The sequence below is a fragment of the Capra hircus genome, chromosome 23 (assembly GCF_001704415.2).
Source record: "Capra hircus breed San Clemente chromosome 23, ASM170441v1, whole genome shotgun sequence".
Classification (NCBI taxonomy): Eukaryota; Metazoa; Chordata; class Mammalia; order Artiodactyla; family Bovidae; genus Capra; species Capra hircus.
Window position 1 is genome coordinate 23,452,690 of NC_030830.1, and position 17,952 is coordinate 23,470,641.

At 39.7% G+C, this 17,952-nt stretch overlaps 1 long non-coding RNA gene across 1 annotated transcript; it reads right to left on the bottom strand.

Annotated features, from left to right (window-relative positions):
* LOC106503915 lies at window positions 2,766-17,554 on the bottom strand. The gene is made up of 6 exons (XR_001917125.1): window positions 17,369-17,554; window positions 7,982-8,251; window positions 5,564-5,845; window positions 4,419-4,529; window positions 3,917-3,940; window positions 2,766-3,645 (listed from the first exon to the last, which is right to left on the bottom strand). It is a non-coding gene; the product is annotated as an HLA class II histocompatibility antigen, DRB1-4 beta chain (long non-coding RNA).

Consider the following 17,952-nt stretch of genomic DNA (forward strand, 5'->3'; position numbering starts at 1 on the left):
GCAGCCACAAAATTAAAAGATGCTTGCTCCTTGGAAGAAAAGCTATGACAAACCTAGATAGCATATTAAAAAGCAGAGACATTATTTTGCTGATAAAGGTTCATCTAGCGAAAGCTATAGTTTTTCCAGTAGTCATGTATGGATGTGAAAGTTGGACCATAAAGAAAACTGAGTGCCAAATAATTGATGCTTTCAAATTGTGGTGCTGGAGAAGACTCTTGAGAGCCCCTTGGACAGCAAGAAGATCAAACCAGTCAATCCTAAAGGAAATAAGTCCTGGATATTCATTGGAAGGATTGATGCTGAAGCTGAAGCTCCAAAACTTTGGCCACCTGATATGAAGAATCAACTCATTGGAAAAGACCCTGATGCTGAGAAAGACTGAGGGCAGGAGGAGTATGGAGCGACAGAGGATGAGACGGTTGGATGGCATCATCGACTCAATGGACATGAGTCTGAGCAAACGCCAGGAGATAGTGAAGGACAGGGAAGCCCAGCATGCTGCAGTCCATGGGGTCACAAAGAGTGGGACACAACTAAGTGACTCAACAAAATTATCCCTGATAGTATGGTAGACTGGCAAATTAGTACTGTTGAAATGAATTAAACTTGGGCTTCACCTTGACTCTGTCATTTGCTAACTATATATTCACTGGTGTCTACTTAAATTAGCCTGATTCCTCTTATGAAAACACTGATGAATTGTAATGAGAATTAAAAGAAAAATTCAAGCAAAGTAATTTGGTACATTGCTTAGTAATAATAAAGTTGCAAAAAATGTAATTCCATTATTTTTCTCAAAATTTTTATAGCTTGCTGATAAAAATCTGAGATAAGTAAAATAAAATCACAAAGCAGAAAGCAAGGCAGCCTGGCCTTGAAGGGGAGCAAAGTATGCTACCCCAAAATATGCCTATAGGCGTAAGAATTATTCTGAGGTTTAGATAATAGAATTGCTTAAGATTACTTGTTGGCTGAACAAAGAGGAGTCTGTGCCATCACAAATATCTCCTGTTATACAAATATCTCCTATTATACCTGATTTAATACCTCTGTTATTAAAGAAATACAAATACAAGTAAAGAACTAATAAGCTACTTGATGAAATTGATGTCTTTAGGTAAATTCTTTGATTTATTTGGTACAAAATGATTTGGTTCATAGAGGCCCTGGCTAAAATGCATATTTCTGCCTCTTGATATTATCTTCTAATAGCCATTATTTTCATCTTTGCTTCAATAGCTTTATAAACCCTGCATAGTCCAATTGTTGTCCTCAGTGAAGACAATCATCTTTCAGCACTTTGCAGTCTTTTAGCTACTCTAACTGTAGTTACACCTTCCTTCTATGAAAGCACAGGAGAAGAAACAGTTGTCTTTTCCTGCATTTCAGATAATTGGTGATGCCACCAGCCTGATAAACAACTCTACAGATTTACTACCTTAGGTCTATGTGTTATGTGAGATAATAATGAAAAGTAAAGCCAGTTAAAACGGGTTTTCTAACAGAAAGCATCTTAATTCAGATATCCACATCATTCACTTTTCTACATTATTTTTCAGAACACTGATCTCAAACAAAATGAGACAAGTCATTTCTTCATCTTGAAGAACAAAGCGAGAGAAAAGCTGCAACCCTAGCATCAAATAAAATTTACACCAAATGTATACATAATACAGATATGACTATCAGCTTATGAAATTCCTATAAGACGATAACCTGTTTCACACATAATCAACATATGCATAAAATAAATGTTGACTATGGTTGAAAACAAAATAATAGTTGCTTCTGACTATGGAGAAATTGTGTTCAAATTACCGTTACTCTGAAATGAGTTTCAGATTCATTACTTCTAAATCTACTATCTACTCTTTAGATTTGACTTACATTTAAAGCTGACTCTTCAGAAGGAATACAAAAGCAAAACCCACTATCTGCTTATCAAATGTAGTTACCTTTCTCAGAACATATCCAATTCCTTTATACAACTGAAGTCTATGGAATTTATAAATAAATGCTGATTTACAATTATAGTTCCACAATGTTCTATGCAAGAGTTAAAAAATGCTAAAAAAGAAAATTAGAAAATTACTTTTCTAGCTTGTTTCTCATCATATATTTTTGACAAGTCTGTTTCAATCATTACAGCTTGTTTTTAGTTTTTGATATCACCTCTTACATATTATTTAAATTTTTATTACACAAAATATTCAAAAATACCTCCTTAAAATATTAAATAAGATTTATTTGGAAAAGTCCAGCTTTCATCTTTGTCCCCTTCAACTAATCCCCTCATTCTGCTTTAAAGGCAACATTAAAAAAAGCCTTCCTTTGTCTCTACTTATGAATGTAAGTAGATGATATATAGATAGACTGAATGAATGGGTTTGCATGGTACATGGCACATGTTCCTATTATCCTCTTCTACCTTATTAAACAAAATGCTGTGTGTGGTACACACACTTCTGTATATACTGAAAGTGAATTTTGGAGATTACTCCATAGCAAGACAGTCTCATTTTTTTCTAAAAACACAGAGTATTCCACTGTTGGGTGTACAACACTGTATTCATATAACCCCTTTTGCTTCCCAGCATGGTCTCTGATTTCTGCTAAGACCCATATGGGATTTCCCTGTGACAGACAGTAAGTTTGTAACAGAAATTGGAGGGCCTCAGAAATGCACGTTATCGACTTGTGGCTTTTTCCTGATAGACTTCTGAGAACTATTTATGGTGAAGAATGCATCCCAGCCAAAGAACTAGCACATCAATTATGTTTATTGGAGAGACAGAAAAATATTGAAGTATTATAGCTCACTATCAGTATAACCAAAAAAAAAAAACATAGTTCAAGTACCCTAGTTTATATACTTTCTTTTTAAAAAATCAGTGAAAAAGAGACAAAAAGAGCATGATTACAAAAATGTTGAGGGCAGCACATCCTTACAAGTTACCTGCATTTCTTACATTCGTCGTCCCAATTCTGTATCCAATAGTGTAAAGGACTTGTCTTTGAAAATGCAGAGATGTAGAGGACCATCATTAAATGGGTTCTTTAAGGGCTTTCTCAGGAAAATGGGTTCATTAAGGGCTAGCTCAGGAAAACATGTCTAATAACAGAATGCAGAAAACCCAAGAGAAAAATAAAGGAAGAAAGGAAACTTTCTAGATCCACAGGTGACCAAAATTCAGGAATATAAATAAAAACGTTATTGCTGTGTGATGTAATTTTCCCTTTATCTTTTCTTTGACTTCTCTTTTTGAAGATGTATGAAGCAGATGATTTTCACTCCGTATTTATTTGAGGGAACACGTTATAAAGTAAAATGAACAGATGAGCTCAGATGCACAGCAAACAGAAGTTGCAAACAAAGGGAACGAAGGAAGAAAGAACATAAGGTACTGGTATCAATACTGAGAACTTCCAGGTCAAAGGCTGAGGGCAGGGGGGTGGGGGTGACTGAGAAAGCCATCGAGGACAGTTTCTACAGGGTCACTGAGCCAGGAGCAAATGAGATCCTGAGAAAGTACTTCATTGTGGAAGAGTCAGCGCTAAGCAGGAAACCTTTCCATGCTGTGAAGAAGCTGGGACAGAAGGTTCTTCCTTGAGTGTGACCATCTTCACTTCAGCTCAGGAGCCCTGCAAGAGACAGAAGAGAGGGTTGCTTCCAGACATAACTCTACAGGGGAATGTTAATGTTAATATTAAAGCATTACAGTTGGAAGGGGAAAATATTCTTCAGTTTCCTGAGCCAAAGCTTCTTTAGAGCACAAGCCTTTTATTTAGTTGAAAGAAGAAGCTTTAGTGTAAACTGCCTGATGAGAAGTCAGGTCCAAAGTCTTTCATTATTTCTGCCTCTATCATCTGTTCCAGGGAGACTAAACATGATTCTAAAAGATAAAGAGCATACCTGTTGGCTGAAGGGTAGGGCGTCCTAGGAGAGACAAAAGAAGATATACACTTAAAAGATATAGAGGTTGATCCATCCCCAAAACACAATGTCCCAAGCCCCGGGGCCCCACCCGAGATCTTCCTAATACCATAACCCATATCATCTGATTTCAGGGTTTATATGAGGGCAAACACTGACAGCATGTGACCAATGAAGTTTCTCTCATACCAATCCAATGCAATTAAGTCAGCTTTATTGTCTCTTCCTGCATTTGTCCCAGGATCTCCATCCCAAATCCCCATGTATGTTAACCTTTCCTTATCTCTACAAGCCACAATCTCTTATGTTTCACCCATAAGTAACCATAGACTACACATTTCTGAATCTCCAGGATATTAAAGTCAGTTAGGGAAATAAGCTTTAGACAAGGCCATTGATATACAGAGAACTAACTTGAGCAAAACCACATGTCTTCCTCCAAAAGTCAGTGGGGAGGCTCAGCTGCCCAAAAGCTCCTTACCTTTCTGATTCCTGAAGTAGATGAAGAGCCCCACCGCAAGGAAGAGCAGACCCAGCACGAAGCCCCCGACTCCACTCATCATCTTGCTCTGAGCTGAGTCAGACCGTGCCCCTGGGAAAAGAAGCCAGTTTTAGTCATTTTTATCCCAAATTGTCTTCTCTAATTGAGACTCTGAAATTGTGAACTATGAGAATGAGGAAAGAAGGCTACCCTGGAAGAATTAGAATAATTGGACATTTCTGGAAAAGACATTAAAAATCACATTGAGTAGCTACAAGATTCAGACGGTGAACTTTTTTAAATATCACACTCATGCTATTAGGTCACATGTCTTCAACATCTAATGGATGAGGAGCCAAGGACTCAATGAGGTTAAGTAGCTTGTCTAGCGGAGAAGGCAATGGCACCCCACTCCAGTACTCTTGCCTGGGAAATTGCATGGATGGAGGAGCCTGGTAGGCTACAGTCCATGGGGCCACTAAGAGTCAGACACGACTGAGGGACTTCACTTTCACTGTTCACTTTCATGCATTGGAGAAGGAAATGGCAACCCACTCCAGTGTTCTTGCCTGGAGAATCCCAGAGACAGAGGAGCCTGGGGGGCTTCTGTCTATGGGGTCGCACAGAGTCAAACACGACTGACGCGACTTAGCAGCAGCAGCAGCAGCAGCTTGTCTAGGGTGACAGATGTAATAAAAAGCATAGCTGAGTTGGACTCCACCCATCCCAAGCACATCCTTACATTGTAAAGGGTGCATCTTTTCGGATCACAGTGAAGAACTCAGAGCAACAGTGTCAGAAGCCCAATCTGAGGCAGGGGACTGGTGCCCAGGGCCATGTAGTATCCGTAACTTGTGATATCACGGGAAGCTCAGAACAGGGACACCTCTTTTCTTCTTGTCCAGCAGAAGTGCCTCCCCAGGGGGTGTAGGTATTTGGAGAAACTATCCCAGGATATCTGTAAACTATCAGAGGATTTCTATCATAGACTATCTCAGGGCTACCCCAATAACCTCGGCTGAAGGACAGGAGAACAAGGAGCAAATGAACACATGGTGTAGGGAGAGGAGACACTCAGGGGACACTCAGGGGAAAGCAAGCCCCCTCCACGGTGGGTGAGGGATTTGTGAGATCAGAAAGCTCACTCCATTCTACTGTGATAGGGCTCGTCCGGCTGGGGTGCTCCACTTGGCAGGTGTAGACCTCTCCACTCTGAGGAACTGTTTCAAGCATCACCATGGTCTGGAAGGTCCAGTCTCCATTCTGGATCAGGCCTGTGGAGATCACCCCAGCCTCCTCTTCATGGCTGTTCCGGAACCACCTGACTTCAATGTGGCCTGGGTAGAATCCATTCACAGAGCAGACCAGGAGGTTGTGGTGCTGCAGGGGCTGGGTCTTTGCAGGATACACAGTCACTATAGGCTCCACTAGGAGGGAAAAGGTGGAGGAAATCAGTGAAGACAACAGAGTAAGTTTCCTTGGTTAGCTGCCTTTCAGCCCTCACTCTCAAGTTCCAGACTGCAGCCTTGGGTAGGCCTCCCTCACAGCTGGCCCAGTGGCACAAGAGGAATTAGTGCCATGAGCTTTATCTTTAACATTTACACACTGGACCATTAGTTTGAAAGATGTTGAGAAAATGTATGTTTTCTCATGCAGTGAAATAGTTATTCATTGTCGAAGTGTTTACACATTTTTGCAAGGCATATGGCATATTAATTAAAAGCATAATTTCTGAAGCCAGACTGCCTGGGTTCAAATCCAGGTTCTACTTTTTACTGATTGACCCTGGAAGAATTTTTACATTCCTTTGTGCCTTGACTTTATCATCTAAAGGAGGATAATAGTACTAACTTATCGGTTAGCATTCATTATTTGAGGATTAATATACCTAAAGTATGAAACACAATAATAGGAATTTACCCTACAATATATGTTAGCTATTATTATCCTTGTTTAATTCAAAGCCATGTGGATAAATTGGGGGAAAGCAGTAGGATAGGTGTGGAGAGAAAGGATGAAATCCTGGGAAAGCTCTCTCAAGTCACTCATATCTTAGAATATCTCAGAAATGGTTCTATCCTACGAAAGATGCATGTGATTGTACTCTGTGAGTTAAATCTCAAGAAAACAGTGAGTCCTGAAGGAGAGGAAAAGCCATTAATTTTTTTTAAATGTATATAAATTCTTACATACCACTGATCAACCCATTTCCTTTGCAAAACAAGCATATTCACTATTGGAACTATTATTATTTTATATTTTTCTTTCTTTTTAAGCTCATATTTGACTTCAAGAGAGGATGGGAGACTCATTAATATGTATGCTTAGTGCCTGATACAATCCCTAAAGCTAACAGGTTCAATAAAAAAATGAAATCTGAGGAAAAGACATTTTTACAATATCATTAGATGAAAGATTAAAGATTAATCTAAAGCATCTTTTCCAACCACAGTACTGTGAGATTAGAAATCAATTACAGGGAAAAAAACTAAAAAACACAAACACATGGAGGCTAAACAGTATGTTACTGAATAATCAATGGATTAATGAAGAAATTAAAAAAGAAATAAAAAATAGAAACAAACGACAGGGCAAATGCAACAATCCACAGCCTGTGGGACACAGCAAGAGCGGTTCTAAAAGGGAAGTTTATAGCAGTACAATCTTAACTCAGAAACAAGAAAGATCCCAAATAAACAACCCAACCTTACAACTTTAGAGAAAGAAGAACAAACAAAATGCAAAGTTAGTGGAAGGAAAGAAATCATAACGACCAGAACAGAAGTAAATGAAATAGAGATGAAGAAAACAATAGCAAAGATCAATGAAATTGAAAGCTGATTCTTGAGAAGATAAATAAAATTAATAAACTTTTGGCCAGACTCAATCAAGAAAAAAAAAGGGGGGGGGGGGAGAGGAGCCAAATCAATAAAATTAGAAAACAAGAAAGAAGTTACAACAGACACGGCAAAATGCAAAGGATCCTAAGAGATTACTATAAGCAACTATACACCAATAAAATGGACAACCTGGAAGACATGGACACATTCTTACCCTCCCTCCTGTATCCCTTCCCAACACCTTCCCTCCCTCCAGGTCCACTCAGACCCCAGGGCACTGTTCCCGGCACACACTCTTCTCTTCGTCCCACTTCACACACACACACTCCCCTCAACAGTCACTGACAAATTCACACACTGTCTCTCCCACAACAGACTCTCACAGGAACCCCAGCTTCTACTTGCTCACATCCTACATATTAATACTTACCCTGGACCAGTCTGCCTCTGTCTCCGGACCTGTCTCTGTCTCTCCCGCCTCACAATCACACATTGACAAAATCACAGTGTCTGCTGACAACACACTCTCGCAGGAACCCTCCTAACTTGTACCCACTCACAGTTGTACACACTCACCCCGGATTGAGTGAAGTATCTCTGTTTCTGTCTGTCTGTCTCTCTCTCTGTCTCTCTCTCTTTCCCACTCTGTCTCTCTTACACACACACACACACACACACACACGCACACACTGCTCCACACTGGCCGCCCACCCCCGCGCTCACCTCGCCGCTGCACAGTGAAACTCTCACCGACCCCGTAGTTGTGTCTGCAGTACGTGTCCACGGCGGCCCGCTTCCGCTCCAGAATCTCCTTCTGGCTGTTCCAGTACTTGGCGTCCGGCCGCCCCAGCTCGGCCACCGCCCGGTACTCGCCCCAGTCGCTGTCGAAGCGCACGAACTCTTCTCCATTATGGAAGTATCTGTCCAGGAACCGCACCCGCTCCGTCCCGTTGGAGAAATGACACTCTTTCTTAGTATACTCCAGGAAATGTGCTGCAGAGAGGATAGATCTGGTCACAGGAGCGGACTCCTGGGGGGAGGCTAACGAGGGATGGAGGGCAGGGCCGACACGCACCAATGCGGGACGCCCAGGCTCAGTTGGGGCCGCTAGGACCAGCCCTATTGCCCCTCGCTGGCTCCACCGGCACCCCAACTACCAGCACGCCTTGGGTTCTTTTTTTTTTTTTTTTTTTTTTAACGAGAAAACTAATTTTTATTTTCTTTTTTTTTTTTTTTTTTTAAATTTTGGTGCATGGGGATAACCCAGAGAGATGTTGTGGGGAGGGAGGTGGGAGGGGGGTTCATGTTTGGGAACGCATGTAAGAATTATAATTTTTAAAAAATAAATAAAAATAAAAAAATAAAATAAAAGGGAGGGAATGTATGTCAATGTACGGTGGATTCATTTTGCTGTACAAGAGAATCTAATACAACATTGTAAAGCAACTATACTCCAATAAAAGCTAATTTAAAAAAAGCACTAGATGCTAATGTCTATCACCTCCTCATGGCAATGTATGATGAAACAAACTTTAAAATTTAAAAATAAATTTAAACACATTCTTAAAATAGAGTTCCTTAAAAGTCCATGAAACAGAAGGAAGCAAACAAACAACAAAAGACCTTTACTGGGAAAAAATGTTTGCAGTGCCATTTTTCTCCCCCACTTTCTCCTATGAAAGGAAGGAGAAGGCATTAAGACTAATGATTGAATACTGGGGAGAAGATGAAGGTTTTGAGAAAGTGCTGGGTTATATAATCACACCAATAGTGCCTAGGATTTTTGTGTGATCTGCACAACAATGCATCTTTTTATCTGTGTAAAGTGAAGTAAAAATATTTGAGGCAGGTCTTCTGGGTGTTTTTGCCTGGTAGGAGAAAGAACAATAGAAGATATATTTTGGGTTTTCCAGAAGTGAGGCCAAATCTGTAAAACGAAATTGATTTCTCTCAACACACATGACCGCTTTGATAACGCTGGTCTGAGGAAGAGATGGCATGGTTTTTCTCTCTCATCTGTTCCTGTCAGCCTTCCCCTCACATCCGGTATTTTGTAATAAAATTTCCAACAGATACGGGTTGTTCAACAGTCACTAGCAATGCATTGATTAATTATGTGTACCAGACTTTCAGTATATAATTAAGCTAAACAAAACTGCATTAAAGTAATATGAATAATTTGACTTCAAGCCACCAAAACAAGGAAACGGAGTGAAAGCAGAATCTCTGACCTCATTCGCTTTAGCATATTGGAGGAGACAAAAATATAATCGGAGTTATAAATCACACAGCTGCCATAATACAGTGATGCAAAAAGGAAGTTGTTCTGACCTTTGATTTGGAGGCGTTTCAAAGGTAGAAATGAAAGTGAACACCGTTCTGCTAAAAATAAAATTCTTCAGCTAGGAAACACAACAACAACCAAACCCATTCCTTATTTATGTGGGTAATGTTTGTTTTTGTCGTTTTCAGCTATTCTTAGATTTTCTTCAATATGACTGAAGTGTGGAGCATTGATATTGTCTCAAAACTATGTTACATTGACATGCTTTTAATGTCTCTAAAACCAAAATTTAGAGAATGAACTATATTTCACATCCACAAAAATAGGATGAGCTCTTAATACCCCTGCAGATTTTAAAAGTGGTATTTATTCAGTGTGCATTAATTTGAAAAATGTAGAAAAATATGTCAAAAAGAAAAAAGTCCATTCATAATTCTACTCTTGAGAATCTTGAGGTAACCACAATCAATACCAGTTTCTTTCCAGTTTGAGTTTATGTGAATGTATGTGGAACTGATCATCATGTTGTATATATATTGTGGTAACTGCCTCTTTCCCTTGTGCCTCACATGCATTTTTCCATTTCCTTAAGTGTTTCTCCAAAATAAGAGTTTAATTGTTTAATATTGATAGAATCCTGTCAAAAGGATAAATCATACTTTATTTAACAAGATCAATGTTTTTTAACATTCAGTTGTTCCCAGTTTTTAATCATTATTTTAGAAGTCCAATGCACTACCCATTGTGCAACAGAGCCAGGTTTTAAAAATTACTGTAAGCAAGCAAAACACTCAGGGAATATTGCCAATATATTATAATAATTATGAATTTAGTATAACATTTAAAAATTGTGCATCATTACATTATATATCTGTAAGTTATATAATATTGTATGTCAATTATATTTCAATAAAAATAATATGGAAAAGCAAAACACTTGAAAAAAATAAAATAAAATAAAATCTTTAATTCTTACATGCGTTCCCAAACATGAACCCCCCTCCCACCTCCCACCCCATAACATCTCTGTGGGTTCTTTTTCATCTTCTCTCAACAGATGGAAGCTGTGAGAGACCAGGGGAAATCTCTCCTATCCAAGCTTTTCCAGACCTAGTCCAGCTTTCATGCTTGGCTGGAGCCCTCTAGGCCTGAGTCCTCTAAGCCTGACTTAAGAGGATTTGCCTCTTCACCACCTCTTCCTAAATCCTCCACCAGAAAACCAGCGTGCTCTCCAGTCATCCAACAGCTCTTTTAACAGTTCCTTAAACATGTTCACCTCATTTTGCAAATGTTCGGTTGGGGCTGACCTTGCCACAGGCCTGTGCTACTCTCTCAGAATCCAAAGGAACAAAAACTGACATGTCCCCTCCAATCATGGAGCTTAAATTTTAGTGAAAATGATAGACAAAATTAAACCATAAAAGAATTTATACAGGAGTGAGAAATATCAGAAGTGTTAGAGTTCTGTAACAATCAATTATAGGATGACCTGAATTACATTAGGTGCCAAAAAGTGGTCTCTAAGAGTGACGTTTAATGTAACATGAAAGGCTAAGTTGGTGTGCACTGAGGGAGGAAACTGGGTGTGTGTGTGTTTAGGGTAAAAGGGAGATGCATTTCAGGTGTCTGTATTTTGTCATTAATACCATGTACAAAAGCTTGGAAGAAGTGACGGACTTTAAAGAACTACAAAAAATATTTCATTGAAGTGCAGAGAGTGAGAGGGAGGAAGTAAAAGACTATACTGGAGAAATCAAGTACTTGAGCCAGTTACTTAAAAGTCCTGTAGGTGATGTTAAGATTTTGACTTTATACTATATGTAAGGAGAACTACTGAGGAGCGTTAAGGAAATTAAACCATCACCCTAGTACAGTGCTACACTCTCTTTCCTGCATTTTCAAATTAAGAAAGCTCAGAAAAACAGATTTTTTAAAAATTGGTGACAAATCTCAATTGGCAAATCTGACTTGATGAGTTAAGGGGTCAAATATGGCTCTGAGGGTTGGGGTGGGGTCTGTTCTGTACATGGTAGGCTGTTTACCAGCACCCCTTAGCCCCTACACAGTGAATGTCAGAAGAAACCCTCAGTGTAACAACCAAAAATGGCTCCAGATAGTTCCAAATGTTTAGGAGTCAAGGAGTAGGGGTAAGGAGTGGTGGTTCGTCACCAGATGAGCTCCATCAGTATAAACCATCTGAAAAAATCTACGGTGCAAAAACCATTGTTAATTTTGGAGCAGCTGAGAATTACATTGCAAGTTTTGCCAATAGTCTGCCTTGGTCCTACATCAAATCTATACTTTTTAAGAATCCAGCCCCAGTGGAGAGATACTTTTCCAGTAAAACACATTTATTCAGTACAAAGCCTTCTTTGTTTCCCTCACCAACAAATTACAAAGTCATGTAATTTATCCTTCACATCATCTTCCTTCTTGATTTCTCTGCCACTGGCCCACTACTTGTCTATAGTATAAAAGTAAGGCAATGGCACCCCACTCCAGTACTCTTGCCCGGAAAATCCCATCGATGGAGGAGCCTGGTGGGCTGCAGTCCATAGGGTCGCTGAGGGTCAGACACAACTGAGCGACTTCACTTTAAACTACAGTCATAGACATTTTATTCCTATTCAAAGCCCCAAATAATTCATTTTCTAACTTTGTCTCCTACTCCCAATAATACCAGTAGGCATTAAATTATCAGCTTTGGTCATACAAAGAATTCTTATTTCTGTAGTCAAGTCCCATTGGAAAGGAAGAAAGTAAGGGAGAAAGTGACCTCATTTAGACATTTAACAAGAAATGAGCAATTCCCCAGACTCTGAGAAGAGACTTTCACTTATAAATGATGGCAGAAAGTGTACTGTAAATCAGATCAAGTCTATCTTAATATTCAGAAATTCTCTAATACCTTCTTGTCAATGACAAAGTTAAAAAATAAAACTGTGTGAAGTCAATTTTTTTATGGTAGCTTATATGGTTAGCACTATTACTGCAACTCATGTGCCAATTTAAGGTTGCCAATTTAGTAAATAAAAATATAGGTTTCAGAAATTATTGTTGTTTAGCTGAACTTTAAATTTAGCTGGATCCTGTGTTATATTTGGCAACCTTAGCCCAACTTGCTAACAAAATTTCAGAAGGAGTACATTTAATACTTTTTTATCTTCTTCTTCACATGCCCATGACAGCCTGCACATACACTATGAACCCATATGAAACTTGTAAAATAAACGCAAAATTAATGAATATTCCTATTTATTGCTTCTAGCAGTCTTTCTAGTGCTGTTCATATCATAAGTACTCAATAAATACATTGCCATTTTAATTTTTATAAACCCAATGAATGTAAGCTCACAAGATCTACTTGTTTACTTGCTAAAGCAAGTGATATCTTCACCATCATTTGGCAATTGTCTTCAATTAACTTTATCACTAATTACCATTTTGAGCACAAAAGAGCAGAAACATTGCTTTCTATAAAATAATAATGTATATATGAATCTAACACAGAGTATGCTGACATAAAAGAAAAGGAATTTCCATAAACTCGGTTTCACACTATATAATCGGGGCTCTAGCAGCAACTATGTGACACTGGGTAAATTACTGAAACTTTTTGAATATTAGATTCCATAGATATATTTTAATTGCTACAGATTCGATAGGACAGTTACAAGAATTACATACTGAAATTTATGGACCTGGTACGTAACAACTATGAAGTGCTTTGATGTTCCATGCTGATAGAGATTGGGTTGTTTTGTTTGTTACTCCAATCTCATCAGCTAGGGGAATAACTGTTGTACATTAGGTCACTAATAAATATAAGGTTGTATAAATCAATGGCTCTTTCCATAACCAGTCACCCCTGCATACATACAAGGGCATTCTAGTGTTTTTTGCTGGTGACTGAACCTCTCTGGTTCTCAAGTTCTCCTAGCGTTTCTTCAGGTTCTTTTATTCTTATACTTTAGGTCCAGCTTACTCTCTGATTCTAGGGCACAGCTTCCCCCTGATTTAAGCTACTCAAATGTGGCATCTGTAATCTGTTCCTCACTTCTTCAGCTCTCATTCTTTCTTCAGAGGGTCCAATCTAGCTCCTGTCTTGTATGTTCTGTTGACTATAAACATCAAGTCCTCCAAACCCAGTGTTGATTTCTTTGTCATGTTCTCACTTAACCCTCCTTAGTCAAACTCACCACAACTGCCACTCCTTCCCTTCTTGAAAAATCTATTTTCTTCACTTGCATGCATCACATTCTCTTGGTTTTCCTCAACATCAACAGTACCCCTTTGCAGGCTCTTTTACAGACTCATAAGCCCTTGGCCCTCTGGACATGGCCCTTGCTCTCTTTTTCTTATCTACACACACACTCTCCTTACCTTACTTTCTTATATTTTAACATAGTGTATATGTCAATGACCCTGACACTCATACCTTCAGCTCTGGCCTCCCTTTGTATTCCAATTTGATGTTTTCGACGGACTTCTTGAAGGTTCCACATACACGTTAATAAATTATTTCAAACTTAAAATAAACAAAACTTATCCTTCTATCCACCCAGTTCAGTTCAGTTCAGTTCAGTCGCTCAGTCATGTCCGATGCTTTGCAACCCCATGAATCGCAGCATGTCAGGCCTCCCTGTCCATCACCGTCTCCCGGAGTTCACTCAGACTCACGCTCATCGAGTCCGTGATGCCATCCAGCCAGCTCAACTCGGTCGTCCCCTTCTCCTCCTGCCCCCAATCCCTCCCAGCATCAGAGTCTTCTCCAATGAGTCAGCTCTTCACATGAGGTGGCCAAAGTACTGGAGCTTCAGCTTTAGCATCATTCCTTCCAAAGAAATCCCAGGGCTGATCTCCTTCAGAATGGACTGGTTGGATCTCCTTGCTGTCCAAGGGACTCTCAAGAGTCTTCTCCAACACCACAGTTCAAAAGCATCAATTCTTCGGTGCTCAGCCTTCTTCACAGTCCAACTCTCACATCCATACATGACCACAGAAAAAACCATAGCCTTGACGACACGGACTTTAGTCGGCAAAGTAATGTCTCTGCTTTTGAATACACTATCTAGGTTGGTCATAACTTTCCTTCCAAGGAGTAAGCGTCTTAATTTCATGGCTGCAGTCACCATCTGCAGTGATTTTGGAGCCCAAAAATATAAATTATTTCCTTCCAAAACTTTTCCTATTTCAATAAACAGCACCACCAAGTGACTTTCCTCCTAATCCCTCAGTGCTGTGCTGTTCTCAAGTCATGTCTGACTCTTTGTGACCCCATGGACTGTAGCCCACCAGGCTCCTCTGTTCATGGAATTCCCCAGGCAAGAATACTGGAGTCGTTTCCTCCTTCAGGGAACCTTCCTGACGTAGGGATCAAACCCGAGTCTCTTACATCTCTCAAATCTCCTGCATTTGCAGGCAGATTCTTTAACACTAGCGCCACCTGGGAAGCAATCCCTCAGTAGCATTCACATATCTTTTTAAAGAAAATTTAAATGTTTTGCCACAGCCATCAGGACCTAATATGATTTGTCCCCTGACTTCATCTTCAACCTCATCTTATTCCACATACCAACTTGCTTTCTATGCTTCAGCCACTTTCTTGCCTTTTTTTTTTTTTTTTTTGTCCCTTTAGAAAATCAAATATCTTCCTCACTTCATTCTTTCCCTGTTCCCTTACATCCTTCACATGACTGGCTTTCCATCATTCATATTTCAGCTAAATGTCACTTTCACTAGCCACCTGAACTGAAATCAGGTGAACACAATTCTCACTGTTCCACGACCCTGACATATTTTTTTTCAGAGCATTTATTTGTCTCTGAAATGTTTTTTCTTTGTTAAAGTTTATTAGGTTGTTGTCTTTCTCTCCTGTCTCCATGATAGCAGGGGTCTTTTCTTCCTTATTCAAATAGAATTTTCTGGGCCTAGAACAGAGCCCAATATATAATAGCTGTTCAGAAAAAAAAATTTTTTTGGTCTAAACAAATAAACCCTGAGTTTTGGAAGCTGATTTTTGTGGGAATCTTGGAAAGCATCCAGAAGGGGCTCCAGCTCCAACACTTTTATTCTGATGACACATTAAATTCCTTCTACCTTCTATGGCAAATTCAGACAAATTTCCTCTTTCTCCTCCCACTAGTTGTAAGAAACATTCAAAGTTAAGTAAAAGGTGATTTTTAAGAAAGAGAGAAATTTTCACTAAATTTCATCTCATCTAATGGACTATATAGTGCTGATGGTCTGTGTAAACTTGGGGATTTTCAATAACGGTGATGATATAATTGGAAAAGGAGTAGGGAATAACCGGAAAAATTTATTAACATGAATAATTAAGGAACAGAGACTACATAATAAATGAAGCTATGAAATTTGAGGCCAAGACCTCAATAAGCCAATGAATCCCCTTGACTTGCTTTTTGACTTTCAACCCTATGGGATGGAAACAACCTTCATACTCTGTACCCTGCTTAGGGTTTATGGTTTGAACAACATGAAATTGCTGATAATTGATTGTTATTGACATACAAAAACAGAATTTTATATAATTTGTCCTCCACTAGTTAAATCCCTTCTCATGGGTTCAGGGCAGAGAATGGGGAGACGTAGGAGAAACTGATTGTGCAGAAAGATTCAACATAGATTTATGATGAATACTAAACTATGTCAGGTTTTCAGAATATATGTGAATTCTTTAAGTGTCATAGAACATCCCATAAGGTGCTCCTTATCTATAGAGTCATTCCAAGTACTAAGAATCTCTGCTTAAAGCTTTAGGGTGCTTTCCACAGAATGGAGAGAAAACCAACCCCAGCTTTTGTCAGAGGACTTCCACTATAGGGACATAATCCTTATAAACACTGGAGCTCAGGAGAAAGGAAATGGCTTAATGGGAAAAGACCTTTTGATATATTCTTACATACTAAGGAGAGATAGCACAGGTCCTATTGAGGACACAACACAGGATCTTCTAGGAGAGATCTTTCTAATTCCTTTTGAATCCACAGAAAAATTTTGGTGAAACTTTCCCTTTTTTGGCATGCATGCTAAATTGCTTCAGTCGTGTGTGTCCCTTTGCGACCCCATGGACTGTAGCCCACCAGGCTCTTCCATCCTTGGATTCTCCAGGCAAGAATACTGGAGTGGGTTGCCATTCCTTCTCCAGAAGATCTTCCTGATCCAGGGATCAAACCCCATCTCTTACATCTCTTGCACTGGCAGGCAGGTTCTTTACCCCTAGCACCACCGGGAAGCCCTTTTTTGGCATAACTGGTGGCTAAAACCATAAAAAGTCTGCCTGCAATATGGGACACCCAGGTTCAATCCCCGGGTTGTGAGATCCCCTGGAGACGACAATGGCTGCCCACTCCAGAATTCTTGCCTGGAGAATCCCATGGAAAGAAGAGCCCGGTGGGCTACAGTCCACGGGGTCACAAAGAGTCAGACATGACTGAGTGACTAACACACACAACACACTATAAATAAAGGAAACTGCTGTATAAGGAATTATTTTTACATTCTTATTTATAAATCTTAAGACCCTAAGAGAATTGAATGCAAGGCTGGATAGGTTTTATTGGAGGAGAGTTGAAAAGAAATGGTTCATGTATTCGGCGGCAACTTATACAACTCTCATTAAGTGGGCAAGCACTCAGGCTCCTTTACTGTGGAAAGAACTAAGGATCCATATGATAAAGATAGGTGGTCAATAAGAATATATCACAGTTTGTAAGAGGTCTGGCCTGGATGTAGTGACAAAGTTAACTCTGTTCCTTCCCACCCCCCTACCCCATGGTAGGTCACCATCCAAGGTATAAACTTACGTTGGATCTTCCTGGCCCAGGCCAGGGGAGGGCTCAGCGCCATCAGCATCACTATCAGAGCTGCCATCCGGGAGCCTCTGGAGAAATACAGGCACACCATGCTGGAGAACAGCAGAGGATAGAGAGTGAGAGGAGCAGGCAAGTCCCTCTCAAATGGGTACTGTGACCCCCTTCACCCACTTCTCAAGTAATACCAACCAAGGAACTCATTTGCTCCTGGATTGGGTGAGCCCAGTCTAGGCAACCAATCAACATCAGAGACAAATAGCATCATCAGTTGCTGGTCAGAGATTCAATATGAAGGTCCTCTTCTGAAACGTAGAATTTTTCTCCACTAAAAGGATTGTTTTAATTTAGTACTTTAAAGATTTGACCCTGTTGCATCTGAAATATTTTAACTGGGCCCCTATTGTGATCTAGCTTTGTGCTGTCAGTGATGGTCACACACTTGTTTCTATAGGAGCATTCATTCCTCTCACTTGGAAACACAGCTGTTTTGACAAAAGTATGTGAGTGTGTTAGGAGATGAGGGAGTGGAGAGAAAATGATCGCAAGTAAAGATCTTAAATCTTGTCCTACTTGCA